At 48.1% G+C, this 23,657-nt stretch overlaps 2 protein-coding genes across 4 annotated transcripts in view; both read left to right on the forward strand.

Annotated features, from left to right (window-relative positions):
* LOC132385387 (high affinity cGMP-specific 3',5'-cyclic phosphodiesterase 9A-like) overlaps window positions 1-23,657 on the forward strand; it is a 266,175-nt gene that overhangs the window by 55,485 nt on the left and 187,033 nt on the right. The gene's annotated exons all lie outside the window — the stretch shown is intronic.
* The window catches only part of LOC132385383 (B-cell receptor CD22-like), a 77,179-nt gene continuing 71,477 nt past the window's right edge, over window positions 17,956-23,657 (forward strand). For all 3 annotated transcript variants that reach the window (XR_009509173.1, XM_059957420.1, XM_059957419.1), the window contains exon 1: window positions 17,956-18,191. The gene's annotated coding sequence lies outside the window, so the exon portion shown is untranslated. The remainder of the gene's footprint in view (window positions 18,192-23,657) is intronic.

The following is a 23,657-nucleotide window of genomic DNA, read 5'->3' on the forward strand; positions in this document are numbered from 1 at the left end:
GACAGGTTTCCCACACTCTCTCACACACACACACACACTGACCATCACTGGGGCAGGTTTCCCACACTCTCTCTCACACACACACACACACACACACACTGACCATCACTGGGACAGGTTTCCCACACTCTCTCACACACACACACACACACACACACACACACACACACTGACCATCACTGGGACAGGTTTCCCACACTCTCTCACACTCTCTCTCTCTCACACACACACACACACACACACTGACCATCACTGGGACAGGTTTCTCACACTCTCTCTCTCTCACACACACACACACACACACACACACACACACACACACACTGACCATCACTGGGACAGGTTTCCCACACTCTCTCACACACACACACACTGACCATCACTGGGACAGGTTTCCCACACTCTCTCACACACACACACACTGACCATCACTGGGACAGGTTTCCCACACTCTCTCACACACACACACACTGACCATCACTGGGACAGGTTTCCCACACTCTCTCACACACACACACACTGACCATCACTGGGACAGGTTTCCCACACTCTCTCACACACACACACACTGACCATCACTGGGACAGGTTTCCCACACTCTCTCACACACACACACACACAGACACACACACACTGACCATCACTGGGACAGGTTTCCCACACTCTCTCTCTCTCACACACACACACACACACACACACACTGACCATCACTGGGACATGTTTCTCACACTCTCTCACACACACACACACACTGACCATCACTGGGACAGGTTTCCCACACTCTCTCACACACACACACACTGACCATCACTGGGACAGGTTTCCCACACTCTCTCACACACACACACACTGACCATCACTGGGACAGGTTTCCCACACTCTCTCACACACACACACACTGACCATCACTGGGACAGGTTTCCCACACTCTCTCACACACACACACTGACCATCACTGGGACAGGTTTCCCACACTCTCTCACACACACACACACTGACCATCACTGGGACAGGTTTCCCACACTCTCTCACACACACACACTGACCATCACTGGGACAGGTTTCCCACACTCTCTCACACACACACACACACACAGACACACACACACTGACCATCACTGGGACAGGTTTCCCACACTCTCTCACACACACACACACACTGACCATCACTGGGGCAGGTTTCCCACACTCTCTCACACACACACACACTGACCATCACTGGGACAGGTTTCCCACACTCTCTCACACACACACACACACACACACTGACCATCACTGGGACAGGTTTCTCACACACACACACACACACACTGACCATCACTGGGACAGGTTTCTCACACTCTCTCACACACACACACACACACACACACACTGACCATCACTGGGACAGGTTTCTCACACTCTCTCACACACACACACACACACACACACACACACTGTCACACACACACACACACACACACTGACCATCACTGGGACAGGTTTCTCACACACACACACTGACCATCACTGGGACAGGTTTCTCACACTCTCACACACACACACACACACACACACACACACACACACACACACACTGACCATCATTGGGACAGGTTTCCCACACTCTCACACACACACACACTGACCATCACTGGGACAGGTTTCTCACACACACACTGACCATCACTGGGACAGGTTTCTCACACTCTCTCACACACATACACACACACACACACACACACTGACCATCACTGGGACAGTTTTCTCACACTCTCTCACACACACACACACTGACCATCACTGGGACAGGTTTCTCACACTCCCTGACACACACACACACACACACACACACACACACACACACACACACACACAGACCATCACTGGGACAGGTTTCTCACACTCTCTCTCTCTCACACACACACACAAACACACTGACCATCACTGGGACAGGTTTCTCACACTCTCTCACACACACACACACACACACACACACACACACACACTGACCATCACTGGGACAGGTTTCTCACACTCTCTCACACTCTCTCTCACACACACACACACTGACCATCACTGGGACAGGTTTCTCACACTCTCTCTCACACACACACACACACACACACTGACCATCACTGGGACAGGTTTCTCACACTCTCACACACACACACACACACACACACACACACACTGACCATCACTGGGACAGGTTTCTCACACTCTCACACACTCTCTCTCACACACACACACACTGACCATCACTGGGACAGGTTTGTCACACTCTCTCACACACACACACACACACACACACACACACACACACACACACACACACACTGACCATCACTGGGACAGGTTTCTCACACTCTCACACACTCTCTCTCACACACACACACACACACACACACACACACACACACTGACCATCACTGGGACAGGTTTCTCACACTCTCACACACTCTCTCACACACACACACACACACACACACACACACACACACACACACACACACACACATACACACTGACCATCACTGGGACAGGTTTCTCACACTCTCTCACACACACACACACACACACACACACACACACACACACACACACACACACACACACACACACACACACACACACACTGACCATCACTGGGACAGGTTTCCCACACTCTCTCACACACACACACACACACACTGACCATCACTGGGACAGGTTTCCCACACACACACACACACACACACACACTGACGATTTGCCAATTGAGGAGAAAAAATCTGGAAAATTCCTCTCCAACCCATCCAGGCTATCGAAAACTGGCCTGGGAGATCACATGGCTGATCTAAACCTAGCCTCATGTCCACTTACCTGCTCGCTCACCGTATCCCCTAATGCCATTTTTATCCAGGAAAATGTCTATCTCCATTTTGAAGTTATTGAGTGTAGTAGCTTCCACAGCTCTCTGGGGCAGTAAATTCCACAGCCCCACTACCCTCTGAGTGAAGAAATTTCTCCTCATCTCAGTCCTGGAACGGCATCCCCTTATTTTAAGATTATGCCCCCTAGTCCTAGTTTCCCCCATCATTGGGAACATTCTCCCCACATCCACCTGATCAAGCCCCTTCACAATCTTATATGTTTCAATAAGATCGCCTCTCATTCTTCGGAACTCCAATGAGTAGAGTCCCAATCTACTCAACCTCTCATCATACATCAACCCACCCATCCCCGGAATTAACCTAGTGAACCTTCTCTGCACTGCCTCGAGAGCCAGTATGTCCTTTCTTAAATATGGACACCAGAACTGCACGCAATACTCCAGGTGTGGTCTCCCCAATACCCGGTACAACTGCAGTAAGACCTCCCTGTTCTTATACTCCGTCCCCCTAGCAATAAAAGCCAGCATTCCATTGGCCTTCTTGACCACCTGCTGCACTTGCATACTAACTTTTTGTGTTTCCTGCACCAGGACCCCCAGATCCCTTTGCACAGAAGCACTTTACAGTTTCTCTCCATTTAGATAATAACTTGTTCTATTATTTTTCCTGCCAAAGTGCAAGATCTCACACTTATCAGTATTATATTTCATTTGCCAAACTTCTGCCCAATCACTCAGCCTATCTATGTCCCCCTGCAGGGTTTCAATGTCCTCCGCACTCATTACACTCCCTCCCTTCTTTGTGTCATCAGCAAACTTCGATACGTTGCACTTAGTCCCTTTCTCCAAATCATTAATATAGATTGTAAAGAGTTGGGGTCCCAACATCGACCCCTGCGGAACACCACTAGTCACCAACTGCCAGTCTGAGAATAAACCATTTATCCCAACTCTCTGTTTTCTGTTAGATAGCCAATCCTCCACCCATGCCAGAATATTATCCCTAATCCCATGATTTTTTACTTTAAGTAATAATCTTTGGTGTGGCACCTTGTCAAATGCCTTTTGGAAGTCCAAATACACCACATCCACTGGTTCCCCTTTATCTACCCTATCTGTTAGGTCCTCAAAGAACTCCAACAAATTTGTCAAACATGACTTCCCTTTTGTAAAGCCATGCTGACTTTGTCCTATTAAGCTATGTTTATCCAAATGCCCTGTTACTGTTTCCTTAATTATCGATTCTAACATTTTGCCAACCACAGATGTTAGGCTAACTGGCCTATAATTCCCAGCTTTCTGTCTATTGCCCTTTTTAAATAAAGGAGTTACATTAGCGTTTTTCCAATCTGCCGGGACCATTGCCAAGTCCAGCAAGTTTTGAAAAATTATCACTAATGCATCCACAATCCCTACCACCACTTCCCTTAAGACCCTAGGATGCAAGCCATCCGGTCCAGGGGATTTATCCACCTTCAGTCCCATTAATTTATCAAGTACCATTTCCTTGGTGATTTGAATCATATTTAGTTTCTCTCCCCCTGGAGCCCCCTGTTTATCCAGTGTTGGGATATTTTGAGTGTCCTCTACTGTAAAAACTGATACAAAATATTTGTTCAGCGTTTCTGCCATCTCCATGTCCCCTACCATTAATTTCCCGGTCTCATCTTCTAGGGGACCAACATTTACTTTAGCCACCCTTTTTCTTTTTATGTAACTATAAAAACTCTTACTATCTGCTTTTATGTTTTTCGCCAATTTACTTTCATAATCTATCTTCCCCTTCTTAATCAATCTTTTTGTTATTTGCTGCTGATCTTTAAAAGCTTCTCGATCTTCAATCTTCCCACCAGATTTAGCTACCTTATATAACTTTCTTTTTAGTCGTATACTTTGCTTTATTTCTTTACTTAGCCATGGATAACTTTTTTTTCTTTTACACCCTTTTTTCTTCAGTGGAATATATTCTTCTTGATAGTTGTAAAATAACTCCTTAAATATACACCACTGATCAAGTACCGATCTACCCTTTAATCTATTTTCCCAATCCATCTTAAGCAATTCCGCTCTCATACCATCATAGTCTCCTTTATTTAAGCTCAGTACGCTTGTTTGAGATCCAACCCTCTCATCCTCTAATTGAACATGGAATTCGACCATGTTATGGTCACTCATTCCAAGGGGATCCTTTACTAGGACATTTTTTATTAGTCCTGTCTCATTACTCAGGACCAGATCTAAGACTGCTTGCCCCCTTGTCGGCTCAGTAACGTATTGTTCAAGGAACCCATCCCGAATACACACAATAAACTCTTCTTCAAGGCTGCCGTGTCCGACTTGATTAGTCCAGTCAATATGAAAGTTAAAATCCCCCATAATTATAGTTGTTCCCTTATTACAAGCCCCAACTATTTCCTGATTTATGCTCCGACCAACTGAGTTACAGCTGTTTGGAGGCCTATAGACTACTCCCACCACTGCTTTTTTCCCTTTACTGTTTCTTATTTCTACCCAAATTGTTTCGTTATCCTGATCCTTTGAGCCAATATCATTTCACTTTATTGCAGTGATTTCTTGCTTTATTAACATAGCCACCCCACCTCCTTTTCCTTCTTGCCTGTCTCTCCTAATTGTCGAATACCCTTGTATGTTTAATTCCCAGTCCTGGTCACCCTGCAGCCATGTTTCCGTAATTGCCACAATATCATAACCATACGTAATTATTTGTACCGTCAACTCATCAATTTTATTCCTAATACTACGTGCATTCAAATAAAGGACATTCAAATATGTTTGACACTTATTTCCTACCCATTTCCTTTTCTACAACATTAGGCTTATCTCCATACATTCTTTCCCCTCCTAACACACTCTGTCTTTTTATTCCTCCACTTTTACCTACATCCATTACCTTCTCCATTGTCTTTATTTTTAATTATTTTTTTAATTATTTGCTCTCTAGAATCCACCCCCCCCCCACCACTAGTTAGTTTAAAGACCTCTCTGCAGCCCTAGTTATATGATTCGCCAGGACACTAACCCCAGCCCGGTTCAGGTGAAGCCCGTCCCTCCGGAACAGTTCTCTCCTCTCCCAGTACTGGTGCCAGTGTCCCAAGAAGCAAAACCCACTTCTCCCACACCAGTCTTTGAGCCACGCGTTTAACTCCCTAATTTTATTTAACCTAGCCAAATTTGCTCGTATATACTGCTATGCTGGACAGTGACGCAGCCAGTCAGAAGTCTCTGCATTGGACAATTTGTGATCCTGTGTATTGGAGTATCTATACTGGACAGTGACACAGCCAGCCAGAATTCTCTGCCCCAGACAATTTGTGATCCTGTGTATTGGAGTATCTATACTGGACAGTGACGCAGCCAGCCAGAATTCTCTGCCCCAGACAATTTGTGATCCTGTGTATTGGAGTATCTATACTGGACAGTGACGCAGCCAGCCAGAATTCTCTGCCCCAGACAATTTGTGATCCTGTGTATTGGAGTATCTATACTGGACAGTGACGCAGCCAGTCAGAATTCTCTGCCCCGGACAATTTGTGATCCTGTGTATTGGAGTATCTATAGGGGCAGTGACACAGCCAGCCAGAATTCTCTGCCCCAGACAATTTGTGATCCTGTGTATTGGAGTATCTATACTGGACAGTGACGCAGCCAGTCAGAATTCTCTGCCCCGGACAATTTGTGATCCTGTGTATTGGAGTATCTATAGGGGCAGTGACACAGCCAGCCAGAATTCTCTGCCCCAGACAATTTGTGATCCTGTGTATTGGAGTATCTATACTGGACAGTGACACAGCCAGTCAGAATTCTCTGCCCCGGACAATTTGTGATCCTGTGTATTGGAGTATCTATACCGGGCAGTGATGCAGCCAGTCAGAATTCTCTGCATTGGACAATTTGTGACCCTGTGTATTGGAGTATCTATACTGGGCATGACGCAGCCAGTCAGAATTCTCTGCCCCGGACAATTTTCGATCCTGTGTATTGGAGTATCTATACTGGACAGTGACACAGCCAGTCAGAATTCTCTGCCCCGGGCAATTTTTGATCCTGTGTATTGGAGTATCTATACTGGGCAGTGACGCAGCCAGTCAGAATTCTCTGCCCCGGACAATTTTTGATCCTGTGTATTGGAGTATCTATACTGGACAGTGACACAGCCAGTCAGAATTCTCTGCCCCGGACAATTTGTGATTCTGTGTATTGGAGTATCTATACTGGGCAGTGACGCAGCCAGTCAGAATTCTCTGCCCCGGACAATTTGTGATCCTGTGTATTCGAGTATCTATACTGGGCAGTGACGCAGCCAGTCAGAATTCTCTGCATTGGACAATTTGTGATCCTGTGTATTGGAGTATCTATACTGGACAGTGACGCAGCCAGTCAGAATTCTCTGCATTGGACAATTTGTGATCCTGTGTATTGGAGTTTCTATACCGGGCAGTGACGTAGCCAGTCAGAATGCTCCACACCGGACATTCTGTTATTTTACATTTATTTATTGATATGGTGTGGGACAGGCCCTTCCAGACCAATGAGCCCCACCACCCAGCAACCCCCCCCCCCCCCCTCATTTAACAGCAGTGTATTCACAGGGCGGTTTGTGACCAATTAACCAGCTAAATCTTTGCATCGTGGGAAGGACCCGGAGCACCAGGAGGAAACTCACACTGTTACGGGGTGAACATACAAACTCCTTACAGACGCGGCCCATTCCCACACCGAGTGGGATTAGCATGAGGCTAACCGTTATGCCACTGTGGCATCCCGAACTCCGACATCTGCAGGTGTTTGTGAGAGTCTTTGGTGACAGAGCAAATCCCCTCAAACTCCAAATGAAAGTTGTTGTTTACTCTTTTTTGCCCGATTTGATTGAGGCGTTTCAGCGGTCAACTGACTCTGCAGCTGAGGCCTGCAACCATCGGGCTCCTGGACCGGCGTCACTTACCTCAGTGGCTCCGAGGCTGTGGACTCACAGTGGGGACTCTGCGGTTTGATAGTTAATGTTCTGTGTGTTACTTGTTTACCTTCTAATTGTGCAATTTGTTTTTTCCACACCATTTTCACACCTCTGGGTGTTTGATGGCCTTTGTTGTGTGGAGTATTTTTCTTTAAACTGATTCTCTGGTGTTTCTTTGGTTCGTGGCTGCCTGCAGTGGACAAATCTCAAGGTTGTATACTCGATGCACACTTCAATAATACATGTGATCTGGACTTTGATTAGATCATTGTGGTGGACCCAGAATAGATCGTCTGAGATGTTGTCGCTCAGGAACACATCCACTGATGTGTTGACACCAGTCCACTGCAGATTAGATTAGTCTAGAGAGGTTGCAGGCTTGAATGAACCAATGTGACAGGACCTAACCAGGACCCTATATGGAAGTCACTGATGCAGAGTTCAAAACATATTTATAATTTTCTTCAACAAAGGAAACTGAGAAAGGCACAAAAGACGTGTGAAAGTAATTTCACTTCCCCAGCAAGACGTGAAGTCAATGTGGATGACGAAGAGGGCAGAATGCAGAACTCAAACCTCAGTTCCTCTCTTTCTCTATGAACCCCGGTGTCTCTGTGACCCCCCCCCCCACCTCCATCCTTACACCCCTTCCCATATCTGTGACCCCTTCTGGCCCCTACAACCCTCCCTGTCTCCGTGACCCTCTCCAGCCCCGACACACCTCCACCCCTCCAGCCCCTGCACTCTTCACTCTGTGGCTCCTTCCCTCCCCTATACTCTCCCCACCTTCTCTGGAATTACATGACCCGCCTGGTCACTGGGGGCTCAGAGCTGGGAGTGTCACTTGGGACAGGACGCTGACTTTGTCCCGCTTATTCTACTTGTGTATCAGAGGGATTCGCTGTGGGCGGAAAGATGGTGGGCCACTCTCCATCCCCACCCAGAGCCCGAAGATGTCTGTTCTCAGATATCCAGCTTTATGGGGGGGGAACTCTGCTGCCCCCTGTAGAACTGGAGGTCAGAGTCTGGTCTGAACTTACGATGTCTGTACCACCTTCTCCCCCTCTTGAACCAACATCGTGACGGTGAGTGGACAGTGTGGCTTAGTTTCATCATCCATATCCTCCTTGTCTGAGAGAGACACGTCGTCCCTCCCTGATCCACCCATCATCTTCTAGTCACTGTCTACCCTTGTCTGAGAGACACGTCCTCCCTCCCTGATCCACCCATCATCTTCTAGTCACTGCCTACCCTTGTCTAATAGAGACACGTCGTCCCTCCCTGATCCACCCATCATCTTCTAGCCACTGCCTATCCTTGTCTGATAGAGACACGTCCTCCCTCCCTGATCCACCCATCATCTTCTACCCACTGCCTACCCTTGTCTGATAGAGACACGTCCTCCCTCCCTGATCCACCCATCATCTTCTACCCACTGCCTACCCTTGTCTAATAGAGACACGTCGTCCCTCCCTGATCCACCCATCATCTTCTAGTCACTGTCTACCCTTGTCTGAGAGACACGTCCTCCCTCCCTGATCCACCCATCATCTTCTAGTCACTGTCTACCCTTGTCTGAGAGACACGTCCTCCCTCCCTGATCCACCCATCATCTTCTAGTCACTGCCTACCCTTGTCTAATAGAGACACGTCGTCCCTCCCTGATCCACCCATCATCTTCTAGCCACTGCCTACCCTTGTCTGAGAGAGACACGTCCTCCCTCCCTGATCCACCCATCATCTTCTACCCACTGCCTACCCTTGTCTGATAGAGACACGTCCTCCCTCCCTGATCCACCCATCATCTTCTACCCACTGCCTACCCTTGTCTAATAGAGACACGTCGTCCCTCCCTGATCCACCCATCATCTTCTAGCCACTGCCTACCCTTGTCTGAGAGAGACACGTCCTCCCTCCCTGATCCACCCATCATCTTCTACCCACTGCCTACCCTTGTCTGATAGAGACACGTCCTCCCTCCCTGATCCACCCATCATCTTCTACCCACTGCCTACCCTTGTCTGATAGAGACACGTCCTCCCTCCCTGATCCACCCATCATCTTCTAGCCACTGCCTACCCTTGTCTGAGAGACACGTCCTCCCTCCCTGATCCACCCATCATCTTCTACCCACTGCCTACCCTTGTCTGAGAGACACGTCGTCCCTCCCTGATCCACCCATCATCTTCTACCCACTGCCTACCCTTGTCTGAGAGACACGTCGTCCCTCCCTGATCCACCCATCATCTTCTACCCACTGCCTACCCTGGTCTGAGAGACACGTCCTTCCTCCCTGATCCACCCATCATCTTCTAGCCACTGCCTACCCTTGTCTGAGAGACACGTCCTCCCTCCCTGATCCACCCATCATCTTCTAGCCACTGCCTACCCTTGTCTGAGAGACACGTCGTCCCTCCCTGATCCACCCATCATCTTCTAGTCACTGCCTACCCTGGTCTGAGAGACACGTCCTCCCTCCCTGATCCACCCATCATCTTCTACCCACTGCCTACTCTTGTCTGAGAGACACGTCCTCCCTCCCTGATCCACCCATCATCTTCTAGTCACTGCCTACCCTTGTCTGAGAGAGACATGTCCTCCCTCCCTGATCCACCCATCATCTACTACCCACTGCCTATCCTTGTCTGAGAGAGACATGTCCTCCCTCCCTGATCCACCCATCATCTACTACCCACTGCCTACCCTTGTCTGAGAGAGACACGTCCTCCCTCCCTGATCCACCCATCATCTACTACCCACTGCCTACCCTTGTCTGAGAGACACGTCGTCCCTCCCTGATCCACCCATCATCTTCCACCCACTGCCTACCCTTGTCTGAGAGACACGTCCTCCCTCCCTGATCCACCCATCATCTTCTAGTCACTGCCTACCCTTGTCTAATAGAGACACGTCATCCCTCCCTGATCCACCCATCATCTTCTAGTCACTGCCTACCCTTGTCTGAGAGACACGTCGTCCCTCCCTGATCCACCCATTATCTTCTAGTCACTGCCTACCCTTGTCTAATAGAGACACGTCCTCCCTCCCTGATCCACCCATCATCTACTACCCACTGCCTACCCTTGTCTGAGAGAGACACGTCCTCCCTCCCTGATCCACCCATCATCTTCTAGCCACTGCCTACCCTTGTCTGAGAGAGACACGTCCTCCCTCCCTGATCCACCCATCATCTTCTAGCCACTGCCTACCCTTGTCTGAGAGAGACACGTCCTCTCTCCCTGATCCACCCATCATCTTCTAGTCACTGCCTACCCTTGTCTGAGAGAGACACGTCCTCCCTCCCTGATCCACCCATCATCTTCTAGCCACTGCCTACCCTTGTCTGAGAGAGACACGTCGTCCCTCCCTGATCCACCCATCATCTTCTAGCCACTGCCTACCCTTGTCTGAGAGAGACACGTCGTCCCTCCCTGATCCACCCATCATCTTCTAGCCACTGCCTACCCTGGTTTGAGAAGCACAGAGGGCCCACGGGGACCAGTGCTAATCCCGTCCTGCCGAAGGGTTTCCGCCCGAAACATTGACTGCTCGTTTCAACGGATGCTGCCCGACCTGATGAGTTATCCAGCTTGTTTGTAAGTGCTGTCCCTGTGCTGGTCAGTGTTTGTGATAAAATAATTTGAACGACCCTTCCTATCTCTGTATGTAGTGAGATCCAGATGGTGTCCAGACAATGTCTGATCAGTAGACAGCACCCCACACATCTCCTGTGACTGTCTCACACAGGAGTCTCACCACCATCCCCTGTCACTCAGTGGTGTTCTCTTCACTCAGATCCTCCCTCCCTCCTCATCCTAGGGGGTTGTGCCATCACCACTGACCAGGAACTCATCCAGACCAACCGCAGAAACACTGTGGCTACAGGGGCAGGTCAGAGACTGGATGAACCACAGAGAGTGACATCGACAGGTTTCAGGAATGTAATGGGACACTTCCCACCTCCCTGGGTGGAGTTACTCAATTAACCACAAACCCTGCCCCATTCCTCCCACCTTCCACAAGTCAGGAGGGTGATGAGACACTCTCCACTTCCCTGGTCAGTGCAACTCTAACAAATCTCAAGGTTATTTATATAATTTATACATTCTTTGATAATAAATAAACTTTGAAACACAGAATGGGACACAGCAGCCCGCTTGGTCAGCACTCCAATGCCTTTGGAACACCAATGGCTTTGAGTGAAGAACCTACAAAAGGTAGTGGATTCATCCCAGTACGTCACAGGTAAAACCCTCCCCACCACTCAGCACACCTACATGAAACATTGCCGTCAAAAAACAGCACCCATCATCAACCATCCTCCCCACCCAGGCCATGCTCTTTTCTCACTGCTGCCAACAGGTAGAAGGTACAAGAGCCTCAAGATTCACACCACCAGGTTCAAGAGCAGTTACTACCCCTCAGCCATCAGGCTCTTGAATAAAAGGGGTAACTACTCTCCTTTGACTCAATTACCTTCTTATTTCATACTTGTTATTTATTGCTATTATTTAAATCTGCATTTGCACAGTTCGTTGACAGTTTACAGTTCCTGATGTTGACAGTTTACACATCCTGTTTCAATAGGTACGTTTACTGTCAGAGAAATGTATACAATATGCACCCTGAAATTCTCTTTCTTCTCAAACATCCACAGAGCCCCAAAGAATGAAAGACAGTAAAATGTTAGAACCACAAAGGCCCCCCCCAGCTCCCCTCTCCCACCCACAAGCAACAGGAAAGCAAAGACCCCCTCCCTCCCCCCCCATCATCGGCACCCCCCACCGAGCAAAGCATCAATAAAGACACAGACTTGCAGAGCCCCAAAGACTACTCGTTCACCCGGTATTCAACGTCAGCGGCGAGCGCGGTCGGTGGAGCGGGAGTAAGGAGTGCTCGAGGTCGACCGACGACTGGAGATCGGAGGATCAGCCGTTGCAGGGAGGCCGAGACCCTCAGGCCCACCTGGACAGTACCTGAGGAGGAAGGTAGAACTGCGCAGGCATGGTGACGTCAGCGGCGAGCGCGGGGTTTGAAAAGAGGCCCACTTTCAGCAGCGGGCTTCGGTGAGAGGAAATCAGTGGGCCTGAGTACGTGCTTGGTGAGGTAAAAAATGTAAGGTCAGTAGGTACTTTTTTCATTTATTTTGACTAATCTGGGATCAGGTAATAGGGGAGACAGTTCGAGCAGTGGTGTGCTCCGTATGCGGTATGTGGGAGGTCAGGGTCAACTCAGTTGTCCCTGATGACCACACCTGCAATAGGTGTGTCCAGCTGCAGCTCCTATCAGACCGAGTTAGGGGATTGGAGCAGGAGCTGGATGAACTACGGATCATTCGGGAGGCAGAGGCAGAGATAGATAAGAGTTATCAGGAGGTAGTCACACCGAAAAGACAGGAGGTAGGCAAATGGGTGACAGTCAAGAGAGGCAGGGGGAGCAGACAGAGAGAGCAGAGCACCCCTGTGGCCGTTCCCATCAACAATAAGTATACTGTACTGGATACTGTTGGTGGGGATGATCTACCAGGAACAAGTTGCAGCGGTCCTGTCTCTGGGACTGAGGTTGGACCCTCGACTAGGAAGGGGAGGAGGGAAGAGAAGAGAGCAGTAGTGATAGGGAATTCTATAGTCAGGGGGGTGGATAGGAGATTTTGTGGGGAAGATCGGGAGTCTCGGATGGTATGTTGCTTTCCTGGTGCCGGGGTCCGGGACATCTCAGAACGGGTGCAGGTTATTCTCGAGACGGAGGGCAAGAACCCAGATGTTGTGGTCCATGTAGGGACCAGTGACATGGGTAGGATGAGTGAGGGGGTCCTGTGTAGGGAGTTCAGGAGTTAGGTGCGAAGCTGAAGAGCAGGATCCCCAGGGTAACAATCTCAGGATTGCTACCTGTGCCACGTGCGAGTGAGGCAAGGAACAGAAGGATTATACAGATTAATACGTGGCTGAGAGGATGGTGCAGGAGGGAGGGCTTCAGGTTTTTAGATAATTGGGCTTTGTTCCAGGGAAGGTGGGATCTGGTCCAAAGGGACGGTTTACATCTGAACTGGAGTGGTACTAACATTCTTGCAGGGAAGTTTGCTAGTGCTTCTTGCGGTGGGGGGGGGGGGGTTTAAACTAAATTTGCAGGGGGCGAGGATCCAGAATGTGAGAGAGGATAGCGAGATGAAGAATAAAGGACAGGTGGGGACTATACGGTTCCAGAATATTAAGTGTGTAGTAGAGAAAGGAGAGGCGGAACAAGTGATAAGGAGGACTCATGTACAGAGGGATGGTCTGACGGAACATGGAGTTAAATGTGCAGAAAGAATAAGTAAATGTAAGAAGGACAACAAAATTCTAGGGGTGTATAGCCCGATGGGAGTTCGGGGAGCTGAGTTAAGCACAACAGGCAGAGATTTAAACAGACAGAGGAGAAATGGGCTAAAAATTCTATGTCTGAATGCACAAAGTGTCAGAAATAAGGCAGATGAGCTTGAAGCTCAGGTGCGAATGAGTAACTATGATGTTGTTGGGATAACGAAGACATGACTGCAGGGAGATCAGACCTGGGAAATGAATGTACAAGGGTATACGTGCTATCGTAGGGACAGAAATGTGGGCAGAAGGGGTGGGGTGGCCCTGTTGGTGAGGAATGAGATTCAGTCCTTTGCAAGGGGGGAACATAGGATCAGGAGAAGTAGAGTCTGTGTGGATAGAATTGAGGAACAGTAAGGGCAAAAGGACCCTAATAGGTGTTGTCTATAGGCCACCAAACAGTAGCATGGATATTGGGTCCAATTTGAATAGGGAGTTAACACTGGCATGTGGCAAAGGTAATGTTGCAGTAGTTATGGGGGATTTCAACATGCAGGTGAACTGGGAGAATCAGGTTGGTGCTGGACCCCAGGATAGGGAGTTTGTAGAGTGCCTGCGGGATGCATTCTTGGAACAGCTTGTATGGGAGCCAACCAGGGACAAGGCTGTTCTGGATTTAGTGTTATGTAATGAACAGGATTTGATAAGCGATCTTGAAGTAAAGGAGCCATTAGGAGGTAGTGACCATAATACGATAAGTTTTTATCTGCAATTTGAGAAGGATAAGGGCAGCTCGGAGGTGCCAGTGTTGCAGTTGAACAAAGGAGACTATGGAGCCATGAGGGAGGAGCTGGCCAAAGTTAACTGGACGGATATCCGAGCAGAAAAGACAATGGAACAGCAATGGCAGGTATTTTTGGGAATAATGCACAAGGTGCAAAATCAGTTCATCCCCCGGAGTAGGAAGGATTCAAAGGGGGGAAAGGGGCCACAGTGGTTGACAAAGGAAGTCAGAGATTGCATAGCGTTAAAAAAAAAGGAAGTATGACAGAGCTAAGGTGAGTGGGAGGACAGATGATTGGGGAATTTTTAAGGAACAACAGAACTTAACTAAAAAGGCAAGACGGGGAGAAAAAAATGAGGTAGAATGCAAGCTAGCCAGGAATATAAAGGAGGATATCAAAAGCTTTTTTAGGTATGTGAAGAGAAAGAAGATAGTTGAGAACAATGTTGGGCCCTTGAAGAATGAATTGGGTGAAATTGTTATGGGAAACAGAGAAATGGCAGAAGAATTTAATAAGTACTTTAGATCTGTCTTCACTAAGGAAGACACAAGCAATCTCCCAGATCCATGGATGGGCCAAGGACATAGGGTAACAGAGGAAATTAAACAGATTGACATTAGGGAGGAAACGGTGATGAGCAGACTGATGGGACCGAAGGCTGACAAATCCCCAGGTCCAGATATTCTGCATCCTAGGGTACTAAAGGAGGTGACTCTGGAAATTGCGGATGCATTGGTAATCATTTTCCAATGTTCCTTAGATTCAGGATCAGTTCCTGAGGATTGGAGAATGGCTAATGTTATCCCACTTTTTAAGAAAGGAGGGAGGGAGAAAACTGAGAACTATCGACCTGTCAGCCTGACATCGGTAGTGGGGAAGATGCTAGAGTCCATTATTAAAGATGAAATAGTGGCATAACTAGATAGCAGTGATAGGATTCGGCCGAGCCAGCATGGATTTACCAAGGGTAAATCATGCTTGACTAATCTATTGGAGTTTTTCGAAGATGTAACCAGGAAGTTAGACAAGGGAGATCCAGTGGATGTAGTGTACCTCGATTTTCAGAAGGCATTTGATAAGGTCCCACATAGGAGATTGGTGGGTAAAATCAAAGATCATGGCATTGGGGGGAAGACATTGACATGGATAGAAAACTGGTTGACAGATAGAAAGCAAAGGGTAGCGGTGAATGGGTGTTTCTCAGAATGGCAGGTGGTGACTAGTGGGGTGCCACAGGGCTCGGTATTGGGACCACAGCTATTTACGATTTACATCAACGATTTAGATGAAGGCATTGAGAATAACATCAGCAGGTTTGCTGATGATACTAAGCTGGGTGGCAGACTGACATGTGATGAGGATGTTAGGAGAATTCAGGGTGACTTGGATAGGCTGGGTGAGTGGGCAGATACTTGGCAGATGTCGTTTAATGTGAATAAGAGTGAGGTTATCCACTTTGGGAGTAAGAACAGGATGGCAGATTATTATCTGAGTGGTGTAGAGTTAGGTAAGGGAGAAATACAAGATCTAGGAGAACTTGTTCATCGGTCACTGAAGGTGAATGAGCAAGTGCAGCAGGCAGTGAAGAAGGCCTAATGGAATGTCGGCCTTTATTACAAAGGGAATTGAGTACAAGAGCAAGGAAATCCTCTTGCATTTGTACAGAGCCCTGGTGAGACCACACCTAGAGTATTGTGCACAGTTTTGGTCTCCAGGGTTAAGGAAGGACATCCTGGCTGTAGAGGAGGAGCAGCGTAGATTTACAAAGTTAATTCCTGGGATGTCAGGACTGTCTTACGCAGAGAGGTTAGAGAGACTGGGCTTGTACACGTTGGAATTAAGGAGATTGAGAGGGGATCTGATTGCAACATATAAGATTATTAAGGGATTGGACAAGATAGAGGCAGAAAATATGTTCCAGATGCTGGGAGAGTCCAGTACCAGAGGGCATGGTTTGAGAATAAGGGGTAGGTCATTTAGGACAGAGTTAAGGAAAAACTTCTTCTCCCAGAGAGTTATGGGGGTCTGGAATGCACTGCCTCGGAAGGCAGTGGAGGCCAATTCTCTGGATGCTTTCAAGAAAGAGCTAGATAGGTGTCTTATGGATAGGGAAATCAAGGGATATGGGGACAAGGCAGGAACCGGGTATTGATAGTAGATGATCAGCCATGATCTCAAAATGGTGGTGCAGGCTCGAAGGGCCGAATGGTCTACTTCTGCATCTATTGTCTATTGTCTATACCACAGGGTCAGTCTCTCTCTCTCTCTCCGAAAAGGGAAAAAGGGGAGTCCCCATTTAACAGCGAGAGGGGAGACATAAAACATCTCTCCGATTTATGGTGCTAGAAGTCTGCTGTGTCGTTTTACCGAGCTCCGTACCTCTTGTTCGCCCACGGCACATCAGAGGGCAGCAGCCCACCTCCAGAGCCACGGAAATCCGGCACCCTGAAGGCGCACCTGCCTTCCAGTCCGCGTCGGTATGTTAAAAAGTGGCCGATCGTGAGGCCCTGGGAGCGGGTCCCATTCCAGCAAAGAACCAAACTCAGAGAGTCACTCCAGGTCAGGGTCTTCAAAAGAACCTGAGAGGGAACAGAGGGGGTATCAGAGACGGAAATAAAGCTGTTTCCGAAGATGCAAGCAAAGGGCTCGCCCTTTCCAGTTACTGTTCTGTCGATTTTCTCAGTCGGCCTGCAGAAACAGAATCTCAGAGTTGTAGGTGGTGAAATGTATGTACTCTGATAATAAACTTTACTTTGAACTTAAAATCCACCTTCCTCCCCACCCCTCCCCCTCCCTTGTTTATGGATCATCATTGCAAATTCCAGACCTGCTGGATGGGGGAATGCGGAAAGAGGGGGTTCCTCGGAATTGTGATGGGGGGGGAATATTGTTGAGTAGGGGAGAGATTTAAGGTACTGAAAGTGTATGTAGACTTGTTTACCACCACAGGAGGTGGAAAGTATGAAGCAGAGTCAGCAGAGCAGAGAGTATCGCCGCCCATTATCAAACTACGCATGTTCTGTCAGGTTGAGAGTGTAACAGGAACAGCCCTTCTGTCATCTCACTGCCACACTGCCTTCCAGCTCAGCCACACGTCTCTGTGACTCTAACCACCAGGAGTGGGGATTTCCGAGATTCCTCCCACACGGAGCAAGTACTCCCCACCTCACCTCCAATCCACAGAACGCATCCGGATCCCACAGCAGGATCAAAGCCAACATTTCTCGGCTCCGTTTGCCCCAATCGGATCAGGAAGAGGTGAATCCGAACTAAGGCTGCTGGTGAGAGACGTGACCGTTGGGGTTGAGGGGAGGCATGACTGGGTGTGGGGTTGGGGGGAGAGGTGGGGAGACTGTTACTAATTTAACTCTGGCTTCTGTTGGTACTTGCAAAGTTACCCCATCATTGACTGGGATTTAGGAAAGGGAAGCCAAGTTCGGCAAAGTTTCTTGGAGTTTTCTGTTTGGTGTTGTCACAGACAGAATTGTGGAAGGGCAAACAGTAGTGGTTGAAGTGTACAAGGATTAAAAGTGAGTGATCGTTAAACAGAATTAGAACATGCAGGGGTGTATGGACAGAGAACATTGTTGTGCTTGTATTAGATGCGAGATCGAACAGAGCCACTTCACGAGTTAGACCTGGGGAGGATCGTCTGTCATATCCCGAAGCCTGCGGCTGATGTGATGCTGGGAGGGTGGTGAGAACAATTTGTAGGGATCAGGAAAGGAAGGCGAAGGAAAATCCGATGGGAGGTAGTGAGGTCATCTCCAGAGAGAGAGAAACAAAAAGTAACGCTGACATTTAATGGACTGTGAGTCACTGGTCCTGAGATTTGGCTGTGACAGCCAACACAGAACACAGAACACAGAACACAGAGCTTCAGACATGACAACACACTAAAGCCCTTCGTCCCACGATATTGTGCCATTCTTTTAACTTACTCCAATATTATTGTAACCCTGCTCTCCATTTCTCTTTTGTGCATTTAACTGTGTAAGACTCTCTGAAATGATGATAATGTATCTACCACTGCCACCTCTCTGATGGTGCATACTGTGCACTCACAACACTCTATGGAAAAAAAACTTACTTCTTGCATCCTCATAGAAACATAGAAAACCTACAGCACAACACAGGCTCTTTGGCCCACAAAGTTGTGCTGAACATGTCCCTATCTCAGAAATTTCTAGGCTTACCCATAGCCTTCTATTTTTCTAAGCTCCATGTATCTATCCAAAAGTCTCTTAATAGACCTTATTGTATCCTCCGATCACTTTAAAGCTATGCCCTCTGATAATCACCATTGCTGCTTTGGAAAATAAACTACTTGCTGTTCTCTGTGACTACGCATCTCATCATTTTATACCGCACTCTCAAGTCACCTCTCATCCTCCATTATTCCAAAGAGAAAGCCCTTGCTCACTCAACCTTTCCCCATATCTCTAATCCAGGCAGCATCCTGGTAAATTTCTCTGCACCCTCTACAAAACGTTCACATTCTTTCTGTAATGGACAGGGAAGGGACCAGAGGATTGGCGGATAACTAATGTTGTTCTGCCATTTAAAAAAGGCTCTAAACATAAAACAGCAAATGACAGACCGATGAGTCTGACATCAGCAGTGGGAAAGTTATCGGACAGTATTCTAACAGACCGGATATATAAGTATATGGGAAAAAATGGACGGATTAGGGATAGTCAGCATGGTTTTGTGTGTGGTAGGTCATGTCTAACTAATCTTATAGAGATTTTGAGAAAGTTACCAGGAAAGTGGATGAAGACAAAGCAGTGGATGGTATCTGCATAGACTTTTGATAAGGCACTTGACAAAGCCCCACATGGGAGTTGGTCAAGAAGGTTTAGTCGCTCGGCATTCAGGATGAGCTAGTAACCTGGATGAGACACTGACTTTGTGGGAGAAGCCAGAGAGTGGTAGTAGAGTGTTATCTCTCTGACTGGAGGCCTGTGACTAGTGTTATGCCACAGGGATTGGCGCTGGGTCCTTTCTTGTTTGTCATCTATATCAATGATCAGGATGATAATGTAGTTAAATTGATCAGAAAATTTGCAGATGACAGCAAGATTGGGGGTGTAATGGACAGTGAGGAAGGCTATTGTGGCTTTTAGAGCAATCTGAATATTTGGAAAAATGGGTTGAAAAATGGTAGACGGAATTGAATGCAGACATGTGCAAGGCGTTGCAGTTCAATAGGACCAATCATGGTCGATCTTACACGGTGAACGGTAGGGCACTGAGGAGGGTGGTAAAACTAAGGGATCTGGGAATACAGGTCCATAATTTGTTGAATGTGGCATCGCAGGTAGACAGGGTCGTAAAGAAAGCTTTTGGACCATTGTCCTTCATAGATCAATGTACTGAGTAGAGGAGATGGGATGTTATGTTGAATTTATACAAGACATCGGTGAGACCTAATTTGGGGTATTGTGTGCAGTTTTGGTGACCTACAGATGGAAAAGATGTGAACAAGTTTGAAACAGTACAGAGAAAATTGACAAGGATATTGACGAGTCTGGAGAGCCTCAGTTATAAGGAAAGATTGAATAGGTTAGGACAGTATTCTTTAGAACAGTGAAGATCTGATAGAAGTATACAAAATTATGAGGGCTATAGATTGGGTAAATGCAAGCTAGCTTTTTCCACTGCGGTTGGATGGGATTACAACCAGAGGTCATGGGTTAAGTGCGAAAGTTGAGAAGTTTAACGGGAACATGAGAGGAAACTTCTTCACTCAGAGGGACATGAGAATGTGGAATGAGCTGCCAGCACAAGTAGTGAACTCGTTTCCAACGTATAAGAGAAGTTTTGAGAGGTAAGTGGGGTATGGAGGGCAATGATCCTGGCACGTCGATGGGAGAAGGCAGTTCAGATTGTTTTAACACTGACTAGATGGGCCAAAGGGTCTGTTTTGTGCTGTACTTCTCTATGACTCTATGACTAATGAGATGACCAGAAGGAAGCACAATACTCCATCCAGAGCTGAGCACAATACTCCAACTAGACCCGAACACAATCGTCCACGTGTGGTCTAACCAGGGTTTTATAGAGCAGCAACGTTATCTTGCAGCTCTTGAATTCAATCCGCTGATTGCTCTCTTAATACCCCTCTCAGCTTGCCCGCAGCTTTGAGGGATATATGGGTGTAGACTGCCCTTGTGCAGGTACAGAGAGTAGTCAGGAGAGGAAAGAGCATGGGGGCTGGAGGTAGAGAGGAGTGCCTCACCCCTATTCCCACAGATGGGAACGGCCCCTGGAATACCGTGCACTGTTATGGTTTCCATCACTGAGGATGGTCAGACTCCATTCCGGTGGGGAAGTGGTGAACATTTGTCAGACCAATTGTTGGGACGGTGGTGTTGGGTGGGGGGGATGTTGTTTGGAGAGATCAAGCAGATTGGGGCATGTGGCCCCCCAGAATACAGAAGGAGAATGGGGTGGAGGGGGTCTCATTGTTCTTACAGGGAAAAATACAGGATGTTTACCCCAGGTAAAAGAGGTCAGACGAAGAGGCATGGGATGGGAAGAGAATTCTTCACCCCAGGGATGGGGAGTCTTGGAAATTTCTCCTCCCTCCAACCCCTAGAGCCTGGTCAGAGGGGAGATGCAAAACTGAGAGGAGTAGGGGTTGAAGGAGAGGTTTAGTACAGGGAGCCTAGGGCTGATCAGCTGGGATCTCGTTGAAGGGAGGAACAGTGAGGAGGGCCGAATGGCCTGCTGACAGATTCAGTTCCTGATCTTTTAGCACCCTCGAGAGGGGAGGGGGAGGGTAAAGGGGAGAAGGGGATGTCCACAGCCATCTCTGGTGTGAGATACTGCCAGAGAGGCTGGGGGAAACAGATAAATCTACCTCACCCCCACCAACCAAATGTTCCCCCCACACTCTCTCCTCCCTCTCTAGCCCTGTTCTCTCTCTCCCCCACCCCACCACCTGACCTCCTCTGTGCAGTGTCTCCTCAACACCCTCTTCACTCCCTCTCTACCCCTGCACTGTCCCTCCTCCATGCATGTGCTCTACCCACCCTATGTCCCCACTTTCCCTCTCCCAACACATTTCACACATTTCCCCATCCTCTACCACATTCCCCTTCCAGCCCAGCTCCCCTCCCTCTCCCCTTTCACTCCCCCCACCCTCTGCCCCACTCCTCCTACACCTCTCCCCTCTTTCCTCCCAGCTTCTCCCCTCCCTCACCACCCTCTCCCCATCTCTTTATCTCACTCACTCTTCCTCCCTCCCTCATTCTCACTCGCCTCTCTCTGCCCCTTTGTTTCCATTCCTCCCTTCCACTCTCTCTATGCCCCATAGTCTCTGCCTCCTCTGTTCTCTTCCCTCCTGTGTCTCTCATTCTCTCACTCTCTGCTCTCCCTCATTCTCTCTCTTTTCCGGAGAAGCCCTCGGGCTGCAGTCGCAGATGTGAGGGGGTGCCTGAGGGTACCTCTGTCAAAGAGGGGCAAAGAGAGAGGGAGGGAGAGACAGAGGGGATAAGAGAACAAGGGAAGGTGGGGGAGAGGGGAGGGAGGAGGAAGAGAAGGAAGGGAAGGGGGTTTTATTAGTTAATTATTTATTGTTAATAGTTTTGTTGTATGCACAGTTTGTCCTGTTTTATACACTGGTTGTTTGAATGACTTTGTGCGTAGTTTTCCACTGATTCTATTGTATTTATTTACACTTTCTTTTGCCGCCGGAAAATGAATCTCAGGGTAGCTTATGGTGACAAATACGTACTCGGGTAATAAATTTATGTTAAACTTTCAAACACCTCTGTGTTTCACCACCTCCTCTTGCAGCCCAGTCCAGCTATCAGCCTCGCTGCCTGTGTAAAATAATTGCCCTCAGATCCTCTCTAAACTTCCTTCTCTCACCTCTCCCCACTGCCCTCTCAGAAACCAGAACGTAGATCAGTGCAGCACAGGAGAGGCCCAGTTCACTTGTGATAAAGGGTACTGTCTACCCCACCTACGGCTCTCATTATCTTGGTTATATAATCAAAGTCTTGGCTATCACAGCCACCCGAGGCCAGATTTACCACTCTCTAGCTAAAGAAATTGCTCCTCAGTTCTGTCCTTCTATTCTGAGGCTGTGCGTTCTGGCCCAGACTCTCCCACTATGGGAGATACCCTCTTCACGATCACACTGTCTACGCCTTTCAATGTTCGGTCTTGAGATCACCCCCTCAGTCTTCGAAACTCCAGAGCTTACAGGCCCAGAGCCATCAATAGTGCCTCGTGCGTTAACCCTTTCAGAATCTCTTGCCAGAATCATTCTTATGAACATCCTCTGGACCCTCTCCGAACAGGGTGGTGCATCTAACCGTGGCGAGGATGGTGATGGAGGGAGATGCAGTTGAAAGGAAGGCTAATGTAAACTGAAACTGAGAGGTTTGGGAGAGCGAGGAGGGGAGGTTCAGTGTGTAAGGTTTGCCGAAAGTGGCAGAGAAAGTGGTTAAGAAGCTGACAGGATGCTGGTTTTATAAATAGATTACAGAACTAAGATGGTGAAGGAGATACAGCAGACACTAGTTCTGCAAATGTGTGCATGGAGTTGGTGCAGGGTTCTCCTGGTCAGCAGAAAGTGACATTAGCTGCTGTCTACCATCACCGTGGGGCCTGTATGTGTCCAGGACAAAGAAGAAGGCAGGAAAATTCAGGTGGACACTACACACCCTGCAAACTGCCGAAAGTTCCATCTGAAGAGTGCTTTTAGGGCGATTAAATCAAAAAACTCCGTGCAA

This window comes from Hypanus sabinus, assembly GCF_030144855.1.
Source record: "Hypanus sabinus isolate sHypSab1 chromosome 1 unlocalized genomic scaffold, sHypSab1.hap1 SUPER_1_unloc_14, whole genome shotgun sequence".
Classification (NCBI taxonomy): Eukaryota; Metazoa; Chordata; class Chondrichthyes; order Myliobatiformes; family Dasyatidae; genus Hypanus; species Hypanus sabinus.